General features: G+C 38.0%; 1 long non-coding RNA gene across 1 annotated transcript; it reads right to left on the reverse strand.

The window, feature by feature from the left end:
- Nucleotides 1-2,718: 2,718 nt before the first annotated feature.
- LOC144984366 (uncharacterized) lies at nt 2,719-3,815 on the reverse strand. The gene is made up of 3 exons (XR_013647993.1): nt 3,721-3,815; nt 3,190-3,304; nt 2,719-3,109 (listed from the first exon to the last, which is right to left on the reverse strand). It is a non-coding gene; the product is annotated as an uncharacterized LOC144984366 (long non-coding RNA).
- Between the last annotated feature and the right edge of the window lie 12,783 nt (nt 3,816-16,598).

Genomic DNA, 16,598 nt, shown 5'->3' on the forward strand with positions numbered 1-16,598 from the left:
GGGCCAAAGGGCATCAATGCAAAATAAAATAAGGTTAAAACAACTGAAATAAAAATACATTACAAAATACAAATGCAATAAAAATTGAAAGGAACAGTAGGACAATGACTAATAGGTTAATTAAAAGTGGTACAGATAGAAGGAAGAAAATAAAAAAGGCTGCTTCTTGTTATTCTGGAGAGGGTTATTGTTAGAAAGATCAAATCAAAATGAATGAAAACCTTTCAGGGTGTGTTAAAAATATGCAACATGTTAGCAGCAGAAGATTAGGCCAACATAAAATGGAGCAAAAATAAATGGCGAATGTGTATAGAACATTTCCTACCCTAATAAAACCTCAACACGCTTTATGCTGTGTTCACACCGCCCTCAGAAAGGCGCGTTTCAGTGACCACGTCAATGTGAGCGCCTGTAAATGCCCGTTTGGGGCCTCCGTGCTTAAAACTCTTGTACTCATCGTCACAACATAAGTTGTCAACTATTTGAAAACTGATTGTGGAGAGGGAATTGATCATTGCTTTTTGTGTCCAGCCGAAATGATAAAGCATCAAGTCTTTCATTTATCGGAACAGAGCTTTAAAATAAAAAGCTTGGAACAAGAATCACAACATTTGCACCAACCAGTCTAAAAGATGTTCCTTTAAAATATTTTTATTAGCTTCACAGTTTAGTGGTCAAATTTTTTTTTTTTTTGGTTTTATCTCAAAATGACCCTACATTCTCATCTGGAGACCTGTTAATCTAAATTTATATATATAATCTGTTCTGAAATAAGTAATACGTATTTATCAAAAGTGCTTCTTAATGTTTCCAAATCTACAGTTAATTACGGTGGCCCTGAAGTGCAAACCATTCAACAAATCACTCGATACAAAAACATTTTTAAGATCACAGCAACAATTTAAAAAGCGTATTACATTTTAGAAAACAAAACAAAATTTCAGAAACCAAAACATAAAAAAGAAAAAAGAAAAAAAGAAAAAAAGATTTCAGAAAACAAAATTAATTTCCAGAAAAAAAAGAAATATTACAAAATGAAAACATTTCAGAAAAAAAATTAATTTCCAGAAAACAAAATGAAATAAAAAAAATGAAAACATTTCAGAAAAACAAAATGAAATATTAAAAAATGAAAAACATTTCAGAAAAAAAATGAAATATTAAAAAATGAAAAACATTTCAGAACACAGAATGAATTTCCAGAAAACAAAACGAAATCTTCAAAAATGAAAAACATTTCCAAACCGGAAGAAGCAGGTACTATGGGACAACGCTGATTGGATGATGATGTTTGTCAATCATTTGAACTGAAAAGTATTTTAAATGAAGCGACGACGGATTTTATCGTCCAAACAACAATGTACCATGATAATTCCCGTATTTCCCATTTACATATTAAATCAAAAATGCAGCAAACAGATAATGAAGGTTTAAATTATTTTTTGAATATTTCGTCTGAAGCAGAACGGTCACCCGGAAGTAGTTTGTGTGGATGACGTCCGTTCTGCAGGTAAACAAAGAAAGGGACGGTAAAACGTTAACATAAACTTTAATCTTTGAATATTTAGTGGATGTGATGACAGAACGCACGCAGAAATATCAACACCAACCAGGTTTACAAATGTTTCGAAATGTCGTGAGAGGATTCTGTCTGAAGCAGCAGCTGCGAAGAAACGGGTGTTAAAGACGGCGCACATCATCAGGAAATGCAGTCCCGTCATCCACAGATAAGGTATGGAGGCACATTTGTTTGATCTAATAAACGTAGCGTTAAACGTGATTTCTAGGTGGGTGTTTACAGACAGATCCAAGATCCTTCAGTCATACGTTAATGACAGGTTACCTCATCAGCTGGAGAGGGGGGTCACGTGGGCAGGATTCACAGACAGGTGTACCAGCAGCATAAATCAGCAAAGCTGTCAGGTAAACTGCAGCAGTTTGTGTCTCAGAATAACAGTTATGAATGCTTCTTATTCACACTATTAAGATCTGTGACTTTAGAGTGTGTCAGTGCACAGAAACATGACAGTAAATGACTGGATGTGCACATCATCAGACACGTCCAGGTGTGTAACTAAAGGTGGCAAAGTCTGTAGTGTAAAATAAATCTTTAAAAAAAACGTTTTAGTCTTTCAGGCAGAGGAGGAATACCAAATTGTTTTAGAATGTATTTTTTATAAGACTGAAATAATGTATTTTATTCTGAGTTTGGTGTTTTGACCCCTCCCTAATGAATTTCTGGTTTAACCCATTTTCTCCTCATTTTGATGAACTCAACTTTTTCCTGAATGAAAGATGAACGACAGCCGATGTTTTTCTGTCAGGGATTTTTAATTTATTAATTTATCTCTGTCAGGGATTTCAAGAGCTGGAGCTGGAGTCCAGTGCAGAGGAAGCTGCAAGCATGTACGAGCAGGAACTGGGGTCCCTTACCTGTGCATCTTCCTCTGGATGTGATGCTGAGCAGCAATGTGGACAAAACTTCCCTGACATGACTCTTTTTGATATAGTTGTTAAGCACAAACAGACTTTTCCCAGATGCATTTTTTCCTCTAATAAATGTGACTGACAGGTAGGCTGAGTAAATGCTGAATGTAAACGCAACATTTGATTGACTGCATGAAGAAGCCCATAAAGGGAAATCAACAACAGTTTCTTTGTTTCTGTTACTGAATAACGTATTCATGTTAAGTTTTCAATAAATATACTGCATTGCTATGAAACAAATTTGTTTATTTTCATATCCATTATTACAATCCTCACATCAGCATTTAGTTTTTTCATTGACAAAAATACATTTCTAAACAACAGCTTTGAAAATCAAACATCATCTTTGTTAATAAAGCTTTAAAACCTAAAATGGTAAACATGGAAAAACTCCTAAATGAAGCAAGTCTAATATGAACATTTTAAACTGGAGTTTTGCTTAAAGGAACATTAAGTTGTTTGGAGTTGTACAAGTGTTTGATGCGGTTCCTCATAGATGTGATTTCCAGATCATCAGCCCGACGCTAAAGCCAGGAATTGTGCTTCGTTTTTCACTCCCCACTGCATCATTTACAACTAATCAGGCTTATGCAGCAGGTTAAAGACGTTTTTTTTAAAGGACCTGCAATTTAAAAAAAAAATTAGATATTAAGGTTAAATAATATTTATTGATTACATTGCACATAAATCATGGTGACTTGCCTGTACACTGCACAATGATATGAATGACTTTAGTCTTTTTGTATTCCCATGTAGAGCTGCCATCTGTTCTTCTGCAGCACAAACCTTTCTGGAACTTCGCTTTGAGAAACTTCACCTGCAGAAATATCACATGTTAATTCAATTAAGTATTTTATAAACTTTAAAGTTCATTTTTAAGTTTCAGTATATGTGTATATGCATGGTTCAAAAATATACAATGCACTTAAATATTATTTCCCATAAGAACTTGTTTACTGATTTCAGTCTTAAAGTCGATTTTTAGCAACACTGATGCCATATAATTACTGTATAAATCACAGAATCAGGCTGGCTCGGAGCTTTTTCTCTCATGTTGTCACCGAAAACGGGAACGGCTATCATGTGAAGACGGTTCGTCTCCATCGGGTTCTTTTTGCGCATGCGCAAGATAAAAAGAAATTATCTTTTCAAAGCAGCACTTTAACATCCTAAAATTAACATCCTTAGAGACATGTGACTGACAAAAGAAAAGATCACAGAATTGATTCTTACCTAAAGATGATTGACAGCGTGAACCTCGCAGCCGTAGACATTAGCGCACAGCGTTCAAAGTAAAAGTGCTTACAAACTACTTCCGGGTGACCGTGTGTCAGGCGAAATGTTAAAAAAATAATTTTAAAGTTCATTAACAGTTTGCTGCATTTTTTATTTGATATATAAATGGGAAATACGTGGATTATTATAGTACATTGTTGTTTGGACGATAAAATCCGTCATCGCTTCATTTAAAATACTTTTCAGTTCAAATGATTGACAAAAATCATCATCCAATCAGCGTTGTCCCATAGTACCTGCCTCTTCCGGTTTGGAAATGTTTTTCATTTTTGAAGATTTCGTTTTGTTTTCTGGAAATTCATTCTGTGTTCTGAAATGTTTTTCATTTTTTAATATTTCATTTTTTTTCTGAAATGTTTTTCATTTTTTAATATTTCATTTTTTTCTGGAAATTTTTTTTTCTGAAATGTTTTTCATTTTTTAATATTTCATTTTTTTTCTGGATTTTTTTTTTTCTGAAATGTTTTCATTTTTTAATATTTCTTTTTTTCCTGGAAATTAATTTTGTTTTCTGAAATGTTTTTTTTTTTGTCATTTTTGTTTTTCAAGTTTTGGTTTCTGAAATTTTGTTTTGTTTTCTAAAATGTAATGCTGCTTTTTAAAAATTATTATTTTTTTTTAATTGTTGTTGTGATCTTAAAAATGTTTTTGTATCGAGTGATTTGTTGAATGCTTTGCACTTCAGGGCCACCGTAGTTAATAGAGCTACAAAAATATCCGAAATAAAAGGTTTAAAACAAAGAGAAATGGAAAGATTAAGAAGTCAACAGAAACATTATAAATTTAAATGCAATGAAATACATTTAATTGTACCTTAGATTTTTCACAATGATTCGGTAGAGTTTAAATTCTGGCATTTGGGTTGAAAAATAACAGCCGTGAGTCTCCTTCAAACTAAAACTTTCGTTTCCTCCGTGACAGTTAACGGTCTTTACACCGGGCCCTGGTACCACAGCATTACCCCTGACGGAACGGTGGCATTTTCTGTCATGCATCATCTCCCCCCGTCTGCTAAAACTGCAGCATTAATGCAGCTTTCTGACAGCAGAGACAGGTAATCTTATTACACTGACTGGTATGGAAGGTTGTTCTAGCTCTGCCACTTGTGGTATGGATTTTTGACCTGTACATGGTTGCTGTTGAGCCGCTTTTCATTGATTATTTATAGCCTTTTGTGTGTCTTTTAACGACCCAGCTGGCTTGGATTGAATGGTCCTTTATATTTTTGGCTGAGGTAGCAAAACCATATTTTTATTTTTATTGATCTGGTTTTGGACAGACCTCGTAACTCAATTATGACAGGGTTTCTATTTTTGGCCAACAGTAATAAAATGTGTGACCACATTTTTGGTACTTAACGTGCAATATAGGGTTTTATATTTTACACAACCCACTTCTCATCTTTTTTTTTTTAGATTTACAACCTTGTTGGCACACAAAAACGCAAAAGATTTTTTTTTACCAACTAGCATTTCTATTTAAAATTGATGATGTTTAAGAGCAGAAAAATCCCCTTTATGTTGATGCTACACCGAAATATGGGTGTTTCTGTTTCTGTCTTTGTGTTGAGCGTCCTTCACCTTCCTCCAGCTTACAGTGCGACCGCCGAGCCCACAGGCTTTGTAATGTGCTGTCAAAAGCTTTTCATCTCTGTCAAGAGGCTCCACGGCTGCACTGAAAGGGTGCGGGGTTTATTACTATCTGTCATTTGCTGTGGTTTGAGTTTGTCCTTTAAAAAACAAGAACATGGCTATTTTTCCCCACAGTTTTGCAAAAAGGGATCGTCGCTGGATAATATTTGAATTAATCTGGTTAAAATTTGGTTTTTATCACTTCGATAGTACAATGAAATTCCCTTCTAACTCTTCGTATTTATGACTTTTTACCTAGATAAGACATGAAAATTCAAGAACAAACAAAAAAAAACGAATTTTCGATTTTCTTTAAAACCAACTATGGAGTGAGCTTTTGGGATGTTTGGGGTAAAATAGGTTTTAATAGACAAGAGACAGTCTGGATCTGGTTTAGGTTGTCACAGATAATTGGCCAAACACACTGATGCATATCTCAGCTGTTGGTGGAGCGGCAACACCCTAAACACCCTTCCCATTCTCTGCACTCGTCCGATCCCAGTCGGGATTACCGGTGAACTGGGGCTCATCCCAGCTTTCATCAGGCGGGAGCGCGTGGACAAGTCGACAATCCATCACAAGGTCAAACAGAGACAAAAGCCCCAGGTTTTCTGTAACCCCTAAGGTCAGTTTAAATTGGCCGTTGACTGTGGAAGGCATGTCTGTGGACAGAGCTCATGGATAAATGCAAGCATGCACACGCAGAAGATGCAACGTAAACACACAGGTCTTCGCGGGTGATTAAGCAGAGAACATGGCTGCTTTAAAGTGAAAGTGCTTTTTATGCAGTCTAAACCCAAAAATGCTGATTTATTTTTTTTTCATTCGCATTTTTAACAAATTCTCCAAATTACATTGAATGCAACGACAAAGTTTTGTACGTTAGTAAGGCTGACCATTAAAAGTACACAACGTTCTGCTTTTCTTGTAACAATTTGTCCATTAAGTATATTAATAAATGTGGTTTTTCATTTCCTATTTGGCAAATCCATTAATCATTTCAAAAACACTCTATAAAGCTATAAAGTCTTTTTAGAAAAAAGGGTAACTGTCATAAGTAGTTATTACATTTAAAAATGGTAATTAGCCGTTTGATTGGCTCTAAACAGGTGCTATACCGATTTCCACGTCAGGGGGCGTTGAGTTTCAATGGTAAGTTAATGTAGAGACCGGTCCGGCAGCAGCGCGTCCAGAGTTCATATATTTCAACTTTGGCTGGGTTGATGTGCATGCGTCACATCAACCAATCAGGGACTCGGCTTTGGAAATGTGTGACATTTTCGGTGACTTGATCCAGTCATCACAGACACTTCGCCTTAAATGCAAGAACGGTTTTACAACCATACACCTTTCTCAAGTCTTCCTCTTTAATGGATTCCTGCTTCTCTGCCTCGTTTTTTGGCTCTGTTGCAAATTTGTTGCCATCTGAAAAGGTCTACTGTGATGGACGGGTTTTAGGGTTTACATGTTTGCATGGAGGAGCAGAAAGATTAAAGCAGGTAGGCTCATTGATTGGCAGACAAACGTGAAGAAGGTGGTCATTGATTAGGCAAACAGCCAATTTTTAACCTCGAAGCACGCCTGATGCATCAGTGACTTTAGTCTCTTGGGATAAAGAAGGAATAAGGGGGTCTAAGTCTTAAAATATCCTCCAATGTGACATTTTCAGAACAAGAGTTTATGCTTTAGTCGCTGTTTTCCTGGGATTATTTACTTCGTAAACACTGAAAATAAATGTCCAGCTTTAGTTTTTTGATTTAATGCTACCTTCCTGTTAAAAAATGAACTGATTAGCTAAATCTGATTGACTGAGTGGTTCAGACGGATCATTGTGACCTTTGAAATAAGTGGTCAATCGAATCCTGCACATTTCATTTATCTGGTGTCCTTATTTCATTTATTTTCAACATACATCCATGATTGAATGATTTATTGGAATTCCCTCTGCTAAATGGAAAAACAAAAAGGAATTTTACATCATAGCTTTAGCTCAATATTCTTTCAACCACCATTACTCTTCAACTGTTGACGCTGTTAACCTAATTCCAGCAGATTCTTTAGCAGAGAAAAGAAACCATACACACGTGCCACAAAGCACAGCAGCAAAGTGCTTACGCAATCATCGCTCTCACTGAAACAGCTAGAGTCCTGCTCTGTGGTCTAATGGCTGTAGTGTGGTGATGACCCCCGTGGTCATAAATGGATCCCATGATAGCGTTTCTGCACAGCAATACTGAGCCAGACTGTTTCTTTAAAGCTTCAGTACATAAGTGTTTGTTCTGTTTCGATATAAGGGTTAAAAAAGGCGGGAACTGGGTGGGTGGAGGGAGGAATTGGGGGAGGGAGGGGTGCTAATTTTATGGGAATGTCCTAGTCCATAGTCCATAGTTGCGTCGCCTTAACCAATCAGGAACTTGGCTTTGGTGGCAACATGTTGATGATGTTATTAGCTGGTGAAGTCCAAAACCAACATGGTGGAAAAGCCCACTGTTGCTGTTTGCTTCTCCCGAACTTCTTGATGTCTTTTCATAATTGTATCAAATCGAGAACAAATACGTCTTCTGGTTTTATTTTTTTATTTTCTCTAACCGTCGAGCAGTGTGGGACAGAAAGTCGTCAAACTAGGTCATAGGGAGACAGACGTACTGCTGAACGCCTCGTCATTCATGCAGAGGTCCTACAGTAGATGGTGAAACTGACCGTACTGGGAGAGTCTCTAAATAATTGTACCTACCCATTGGGTTCGAAATAACTGATGTAAATGTTAATACTCAGTGTCATTTGTATGTCAAATTGGCTTCTGCCGCATACGTTTTGACTTGAGTCAAATTCTCTTAAAGCTCTTTGCTACATTGTGAAAAACATGGATAATATTGAGAAAGTACTTTGGGTTTTTTGGGTTATAAAGCCAAGACAAACGTAGTTCCGTTGAGTTGGTGTTTTTTATTTGTGGCTCTCCCTTTGTGTGTCCCACTTACGGCACAAAAAAGAAGGATAAACCACACATCAGTGACCTGGATCACCTAACGCACCATAACGACTTTCCCCACCTTTCCTCCAAACAGCTGCAGGGATTTGAAACAGGACTGTGACTTCCTGACGGTAATTCAACCAGATGAGAGATACCCCACAAAATTAGGTCAGAGATGGTCGGATCACCGCTCTTGTCCGAATGAAAAAGGCCAGCACTCTCACCTTGTCTGGCACGCCTGGCGAACATTGAAGCTCTGTCGGCAGGCGCACTGCCCGAACGGACTCGGCAGTCAGCGGAGTGGAAGTGATGCTTCAGGAAATCACCAAACCTTGTGAAATGTGGCCAAATTCTGGTTTATAGTGTGCAGGTTGTTGGAAAAAAAAAGGGAAATGTTAACATGTTGGGAGGCATTATTCATGAACTGTTCAACCCAAAGTAGGTTAAATAGGAGTTTTTAATGAGAAATTCGTAATAATGTATTGTTCACTCAGTTTGCAAAGACTTGGACAATTATTTTTTGTGAATTGGGTGCAAATACTTTTCAGAAGTGTTCACATCAGCTGTTGTTTTACCAATTAGGAAAAGAAATCCTCTCAAACTGCTTTTTTTATTGACTGTTTATTGTTGTGTGAAGCAGCCAAATAAAGCTTAGTTTGGAAAAACCCTTTTGACACCACCTTGAACCACCATAAGAGCTTAATAGAACTGAAGGAGGAGAACAACACATTCCATTAACCCAAATTACAATCAGTCAACCTGTTTACATTTACCTTATTGCCACTTTTGACCTGTAAAGTCCCAAACTCTCTCTGAATGGTTTTGAACCTGGCAATCTATATTTTTCTTTGTTCTTTCTATAATAAACAGCATGGTTTCCATGACAACATAACTTTCTGTAAAAAAAAAAAAGGTACACGCCCTTTTGGCAATACCAAAATAACTCAAAATTGAATTTAAAACATCAGTTTAGTGATCAGTCAAACTGTACTTTTGATGCTTTTAAAGACTCACTCTGGTGAAAATTGTGTTTTTGGTGTTTTAAACGTGGTTTTGTATCATTTTTCTCACAATAGACGACATGCAAAAAAAATTAAAATAGCATATCTGAGTATTTCTTTATATAACTTATCGTGAATCAGGAACTGCTGTTTAAAACAGCCTTTAGCAGTGACGTAGAAGCTACGGTTAGCAGGCCACAAGCTCCCTGCTCTTTTCCATTCTGATGCATCTCCTTGTAGACAAATAGATCCATCAACGTCTTTGTTTTCCTAACCTGAGCTGGTATTTGGTGCCAAACTGCATGGAGGGATAGCTCCAATGTTGCTCGCCATTTTTGTTGCATCACTAATGTTAGGTTGGTGTTGTGAGGGGCTGTTAGCCAGCGGGAGAGCATGTAAACAAAGGGATGATGGGAAATGAGGACAGGCTTACTCTGTGCCAACAATTCAGCCCACAGCTCAGAGGCTCATTTCTATTTAATCATTGCCGCAATGCAGAAACTACGTCGTAGAAAACCACACAGATTTTTTTGTTTTTTTAGCTAAAAGCGGCATAATCATAAATTTAAAAAACATTGTGAACGCTTTGAAAATAGATCAAAAGATGATTGGAGTGAGACTTTAATCGGCTATCCCACCGGGCTGCTACAAATCTGACTGGCACAACTGTAAGAAAATGCAGAACTCATCCAAAATGTCCTCCTGACGTCACGCAGATTTTAGCTCTCAAATAACGTAACAGTCACTTCTTTAACATCCACCATGTGACCTCGCCTTTCCGAAAACACGTCCAAAGGCCAACACACTAAAGTTCAGTCCAATTTAATTAATGCTGCTCTGGGGCCGACAATTGGATCTTTAAAACTGGATTAAAAGTGATTTATTTTGCACCCCATCAGGACCTACAGGTCTGTAGAACCTTTGTGCACCCATGATGTTCCACGACCCTTTAACCCCATCATCCCAATATCTACTACTGCAGTTGCCTGAATTAACCGGACAGCTGCTGGTTTTTAGGATGGGAGAGCAGATATGACATCACAAGCAACACAAACCCATTCAGTAAGAATTCAGCTAAAAATCCATGCAGCCTTCCGGATTCTTTAGTTCTTGTTGAACCTGCTCCATTATGTAATCAAAATGTGTGTTTTTCTGAAATCGAAAGAAATACAAAATGAAAATAATGTCTTTTACAGAGCTAATACCTCTTTCTTTTTAGATTAACTATTAAAACTGTTAAAAAAAGTTCTTTCCTTGACCAAGCTTTTACTAATAAAAATCCAGGTTGCAGAACTGACTTAGCTAAAAATACTACAGCTATATAAAAAGAAAGAAAACTGCTTCTGATTAGGAGAGCAGATAAGATTTGATTTGATCTGAAGCAACAAACCTTTATTCAGAAACATTTGGTCCATGGAGTTTCTATCTTTTAGTAGGTTTTCCAGTCAAAAGTGCATTGCCAGGTATTGTATTGGTGTCTATAATCCAAGTATGAAATCTGCCTTAAGCTGAAGAGAAAGTCACCGGAACACCGCCACATGTCGGCTAATATTAGCTGTCGCCCTGCCTAACGACTGTGGTCATTTTTCCCAGAGGGTTAGTCGTCCTTTTAATTGTTTCAACACTATCCGGATGGCGGAAGCTCCACATGAATCACAGATTTGGAGTGGAAAGACCTTTGAGATCCTTCTATATTGAAAATTATTCGTCACATTTGGGCTCATTCTGCTTTGCTTTCCATTGATAATGCTGTCTTTAAAGTGAAACAGCTTTATCCGACCTATTTTATGTTTTTCCAGTAATGGTTGGTATTAGTTAATCCGTTACCTTTGGGCAATGTAAAAACTCTACCGGCTATGTCAGACCACGTTAGGGTCGCAGGATCTTTTGCTGCCCGGCCAACGTCTGCCAAGCTCTGTGATCTTCTTTTATTGTGAATGGAAGCTGAAACGTTATCAGGGCACAGTGAACGCTAGCGTTCCAGAACCGGAAATCTTTTCCACAACAACTCCATCTTGTGTCATCTAGGTCGTAGATGTTTAGAGGCTTCTTCCATGGCCTGGATACACAACCAGAGATCACAGATCACAAGCAGATAATGCTTCATTTCCATAGATGTGTTTTTAATAGCCCAAGTTTCTTAACTTTTAATTGTTTTTTTCTTGGAGGAGGACAACTTCTAGTCATTAAGTTTCAGTTACTTCCCTTTGTTCCCTGATTTGTAAATTTATGTAAATATGTTAATGTTTGCAAGCTTTTTTTAAATCAATCAACTTTTCATTTCCTGCTTTCTGAGGCCAATTAAATCTTGGTTAGTTGCATCATATTTCTTTACACATCACCAAGATATTAAACTAGGGTTTTCATAGACTGTACATGAATGATGTAGCCCTGCAACAGACTGGCCACATGCTCAGCGAATACCCCACCTTCTCTCAACAGAAGCTTAGTTGAAGGAATTTAGCGAGTTCTGAAGATATATGAATGAATTAAGGATATAATTTATCCATAATTATTCTAAGGTTATTTGGGAAGATACCACATGAAGTGGTGGTGTTATTCTCTCACCTTAGTTTAAAGGGAAAAATGAATATATAGAATCTATAAATCCAGCTAAAGACTCATGACTTGACTTCAAATGACAGCTAAAAACTCGAAAGTTTACTTAAAATGACAGGTAGAGACTCGAGACTTGACTTAAATAGACAGTTCAGGACTCGAGACTTGACTTCAAATAACGGCTAAAGACTCGAAACTTTTCTTGAAAATGCAGGTAGGGACTCAAGACTTAACTTGAATAAACAGGTACAGACTCGAGATTTGACAGTTAAAAACTCGAGAGTTGACCTTAAATGGCAGGTCTTGAAACTTGACTTGAAAATGACAGCTAAAACTCTGGATTTGAAATGACAGCCAAAGACCCAAAATCTGACTTAAAGGGAGAGCTAAGACTCGGGACATGACTTGGAAATGAATGCAAAGACTTCAGAGTTACCTTAGTATTCCAACACAGGACTTGTTACCATCGCCATGTATGAATGAGGAGTGAATGAATAATGGACACATTGTAAGAGCTTTGAGCATCAAGAGAAAGCGCAGATAAATCCAATCCATCCATATTATCATTGTTATTATTATCTCTGGTGTTCAAACGACCAACATTATTTAGCCAGGTTTTCTGCTTTTTCATGCTTTTTGTCCTTTAGGGTCAGTACCTTAGGGCGGCCGTGGGGCAGCAGTAGGGCGGTTGACCTCCAATCGGAAGATTGCAGGTTTGATTCCCGCCTTGCCTGCCCATGTGTCAAAGTGTCAAAGTGTCCTTGGGCAAGACACTGAACCCCACCTTACCGCTGGTGGAAGGTTGGCATTAGTGTTCGGCAGCGGAGCCGCCACCAGCGTGTGAATGTGTGTGCCCCTTGGGCCTTCGAGGAAGGAAGAAAGCGCCGTACAAGCATTCAACCATTTACATATTTTAGGAAATACGACACCTAAACCTGATATCATTTCCTGTGTTTGCGAGGAGAACACTATGACACTCTGTTAAAGCAAAGTTATGGATGGCCACTGAACTAATGTGGGTCACAAACGTCATTAGGCATTACAGGGTACATTACAGCTAAATGCATTGTGCTATCCTATGGGGTCCAGATAGAGATTGTTCTTTTTTTATTTCCTTTTTCTACTGTGTAACCCTTGTGCTATCTTAGATGACATCACCCTTACATTGACGTGTTCTCCCTACCATGACAAAGGTGGATAAAGGTGAAAAGATTTCATGTAATCCATGGACACCAGTGAAGATCACAAATCATTGAAGGAAAAAGGTTTAGTGCACTGTCTAGTGGGTCCAGATGATCCCACGCCAAATGTTAAAGTACCTAGGATAACACAAGGGTTACAGGAAGCAACAACTGAAATTCTCCAGTTCCCACTTTTTTATTTTTTATTTAAAAAATTTATCATAGAAGGACTTTTTTTTAAAATAACAATGACAATGCAGTAACAGATTTTATGTGACAATCAGCCATGTCGCTTGTCCGTATTCGGTGCAGATGTCAGCTTATGCTAAAAACTATTTGCTGCGTATTTGGAGATGGACACCGGAGGATGTCACTCTATAAGCCATGACTTCCATAGCTTGAAATTTACCAATAATTAAAAAAATGCAACCTTAAGTTAAGACAAATTGCAACATTTATAAATAAAAAAATAAATACATGGAATAATTATAAAAGAAATTACATCATGGTTTTGATCTCTTATTAATTATCTTACCTTGTCTCTTTGTGCTGTCCCAGTCAATGAAATGTGCCAGACTGTAAATACAGCTTCTGTGTGTTTTTATCATGAATAAAAGCCTAAATAGTTCTTAAACTTTACTTAAAGTTACTTCATTTTTGCCAACCGTAAAGGTTAAACTATTAGAGATGCCCTGTCAAACTGAGGATTATCACTTATTCACTGTTCAGGCTGTTCCGTGTGTCTGCTGAGCACAACATACACATTCAGCTTAACGCGAGCAGGTACTTTAAGGATCTGCATCAAACCCGACAGAAGTTGGATATTTTTATAGAGCTTTTCCTGTTGACGCGGCACATCCTTCTGCAATAATCCAGGGAGACAGTGGCGGGGCTTTAACGTGCCTTCGGAAATGTCACCCTTATTGCCTCTGGCCCCTGAAGAATGACGAGTGCTGACTCACAAGTGCTTTCACGGATGTCGTCTGAATGTGAAGGCGAACAAAAAAAAAAGCAGTTCAGAAGTTAGCATAGGTCGAGTTAAATGGCAGAGGAGAGGACTCAGATGTGAGGGTGAAGCCTGGATTATTTAAAAGATCAGGGAGGGACGGCAATAATGAATTCTAGTGTTGTTGCTAAAGCGCCTGAAAATAAACTTAATCAATTATTCTCCCCTTTCGCCTGGCTGACCTTTAAAGTTTCCTCCAGCTGCCTTATGAAACATCATTAATACTTTACTCATGAAAAATCTAGACCTTGTTTGAACCCTGAAATATTTCCCACACTACTGTAAGTCCTAAAAAGTGATTTTTCTTTTATTGCCCTGCTGGAGGAAGTCCTTTTATTGTTGCCATGCATCATGGAGGACATTGTATTGATTCTGGTTAGCTGCAAAAACAGTTGGAGTTTTCTATAAGGGAAAAAATAGATAGCAAAGACTTTAGCCCGGGGGGCCCCTTCAAACTAACTGATGTGGCCCGCCAAACTGGAATCAATTATTTGGATAATCCTTATTTATGCTTTATTTTTCATGTATAGTTCAGGTGTAAATGGACCCTAGTCTAGTGGCAAAAACACATCCCCTGTTCACGTGGTGTTAGAAGATTTGAAATCTTTCCAATCGTTCCGACAGCACTTGAATACAGCATTTCCCTAAATTAGCGTTTTCGCCTGAGGGACATCCACCCATAGGTGCAATTGGCGCTAAAATAAAGACAAAAGCCACCGTTTTGAAATAGAAACTCCAAATTCTGCTCTTGCTGACTGATAAGGGGGTTCTGTACCACTCTTTGTCTGACTCGTCCCGTCAGAATAGTCTGCCTGTGAGCTCCGGACCCTCAAACCTCTCGGACCCCTGCAACATGTCAGGGGTGTTTTGATGCAGATATCCTGTTTCCACTGTGAATTTTTAATACTTAATGCAACTTGGGTTGAGGGTCGCATTTATCCTTTGTTGGGCTATTTTCAGGGATGACTGAAATGTAAACGGTGCATGCTCTCTTTTGGAGCTTTGCCTCTAGTGGCCATTCAGTGACCTACAGGCCTCTGTAAGGTTTTCATTTGTGGAGACTTTTAGGTCTTTTCCATATTATTTTTTATCATTTTCACATCAGTTTCTCACTAGTAGGAACTTTTAAGCTATTGATTTTTAAATAGCTGCTTCACTTATTGACTTTTTTTGTGGGTAACATTCAGGGCAACCATTGTTCCCTCAAACTAATCAACAATGATCTAAAAGTGAAAATATTTCCACCTGTAAATGTAATTTAATGGAACTTTCCACTCAAGCTTTTTGTACATTAGTTTATTTCAACGGTGTCTCCTCAGAGTTCCTCAGTTTTCAGCATCAGCTAAATCTGTACTGCAGGTTTACACTCGGGGCCCCTTCATGCGCAGTTTGTTTTTTTGTGTGCACTCTAACAGCACACTCGCACACATCACTTGGTGCCTCATTACTTACTGACGCCCCGAGGCCCAACACTGGGAAGAGGCCTAATTGCACAGCTCTGCAGCTCTGACAGCACGCAGAGGATTTCAGGAAAGACGTCCCCGAAAAGTGAAATAACCGTCTGTAATGATGATCTGTCGTGTCCCACCATCGTTAGCGCCGCCGCTCCTGTCAATTTCAACTCGTCCTACATCTCTGGCCTAAAGGGACAACAAGGGATTGGACTAATCGGAGAGAATTACGAAAAATATTGGAGTTTTCTAGCCGCATAGTTTTGACGCATGGATCTATACGTCCACAAGTGATCAGAATGGAGCAGAGCAGGGAATTTGTGGCAAATACGGGAGTTTTCTATCTGCTCCTGCGTCACAAGGATTTGGAGAAAAAAAAAGTCAGAAATGCTATTTGAGCTTCATTTTCTTTATTGATGTAATCCGCCATCAATTCTTTTAAAATCAGAAATGGTCTTTAAGTTTCTTCAAATTAGAGTAGAGATGAGGGTTAAACTCTAAACTTTTTAAAATAAAAAAACATCTCCACAGTTTTTCTTTACTCCCCACCTGAGCATCTGGTGCTTATTTGTAAAAAAATAATACCAAAACGCCCAACAGAGCTGAACTTTTCAGTTATTTCCCAGGTGCCCGCCTGAGGTAGAGCCACTAATGATGTGGCTGAGTTCATGCGCTCTCTCTGTATACACAAAACTGAACTTGGTTCAGGAGGAGCTCATGCATTTTGCATCAGTGCCCACGAACTGAGGTCAGCAAGGCAGGAAATGACACGCCGTGTAGTAAAAGTTTATGTTTATATGTCAGGAATAAAATGAATTTATTAAGTAGGTCGAGATCTGAATGTCTCCATGTTTGTCGGACATGGCAAGCTGAGTTATAATGGATAAAAATGGCAAAACATGTAGAAAGCAGAATCTTTTTCAACTTTCCATCCCAAATGTGATGCAGTTCCTTAACAAACCACTAGAAATTAAGATTAAGAAATACATTAAGATTAAGATTAAAGATTAAAAAA

Source organism: Oryzias latipes, chromosome 2 (genome assembly GCF_053564925.1).
Source record: "Oryzias latipes strain Hd-rR chromosome 2, Olatipes_Hd-rR_3.1".
Classification (NCBI taxonomy): domain Eukaryota; kingdom Metazoa; phylum Chordata; class Actinopteri; order Beloniformes; family Adrianichthyidae; genus Oryzias; species Oryzias latipes.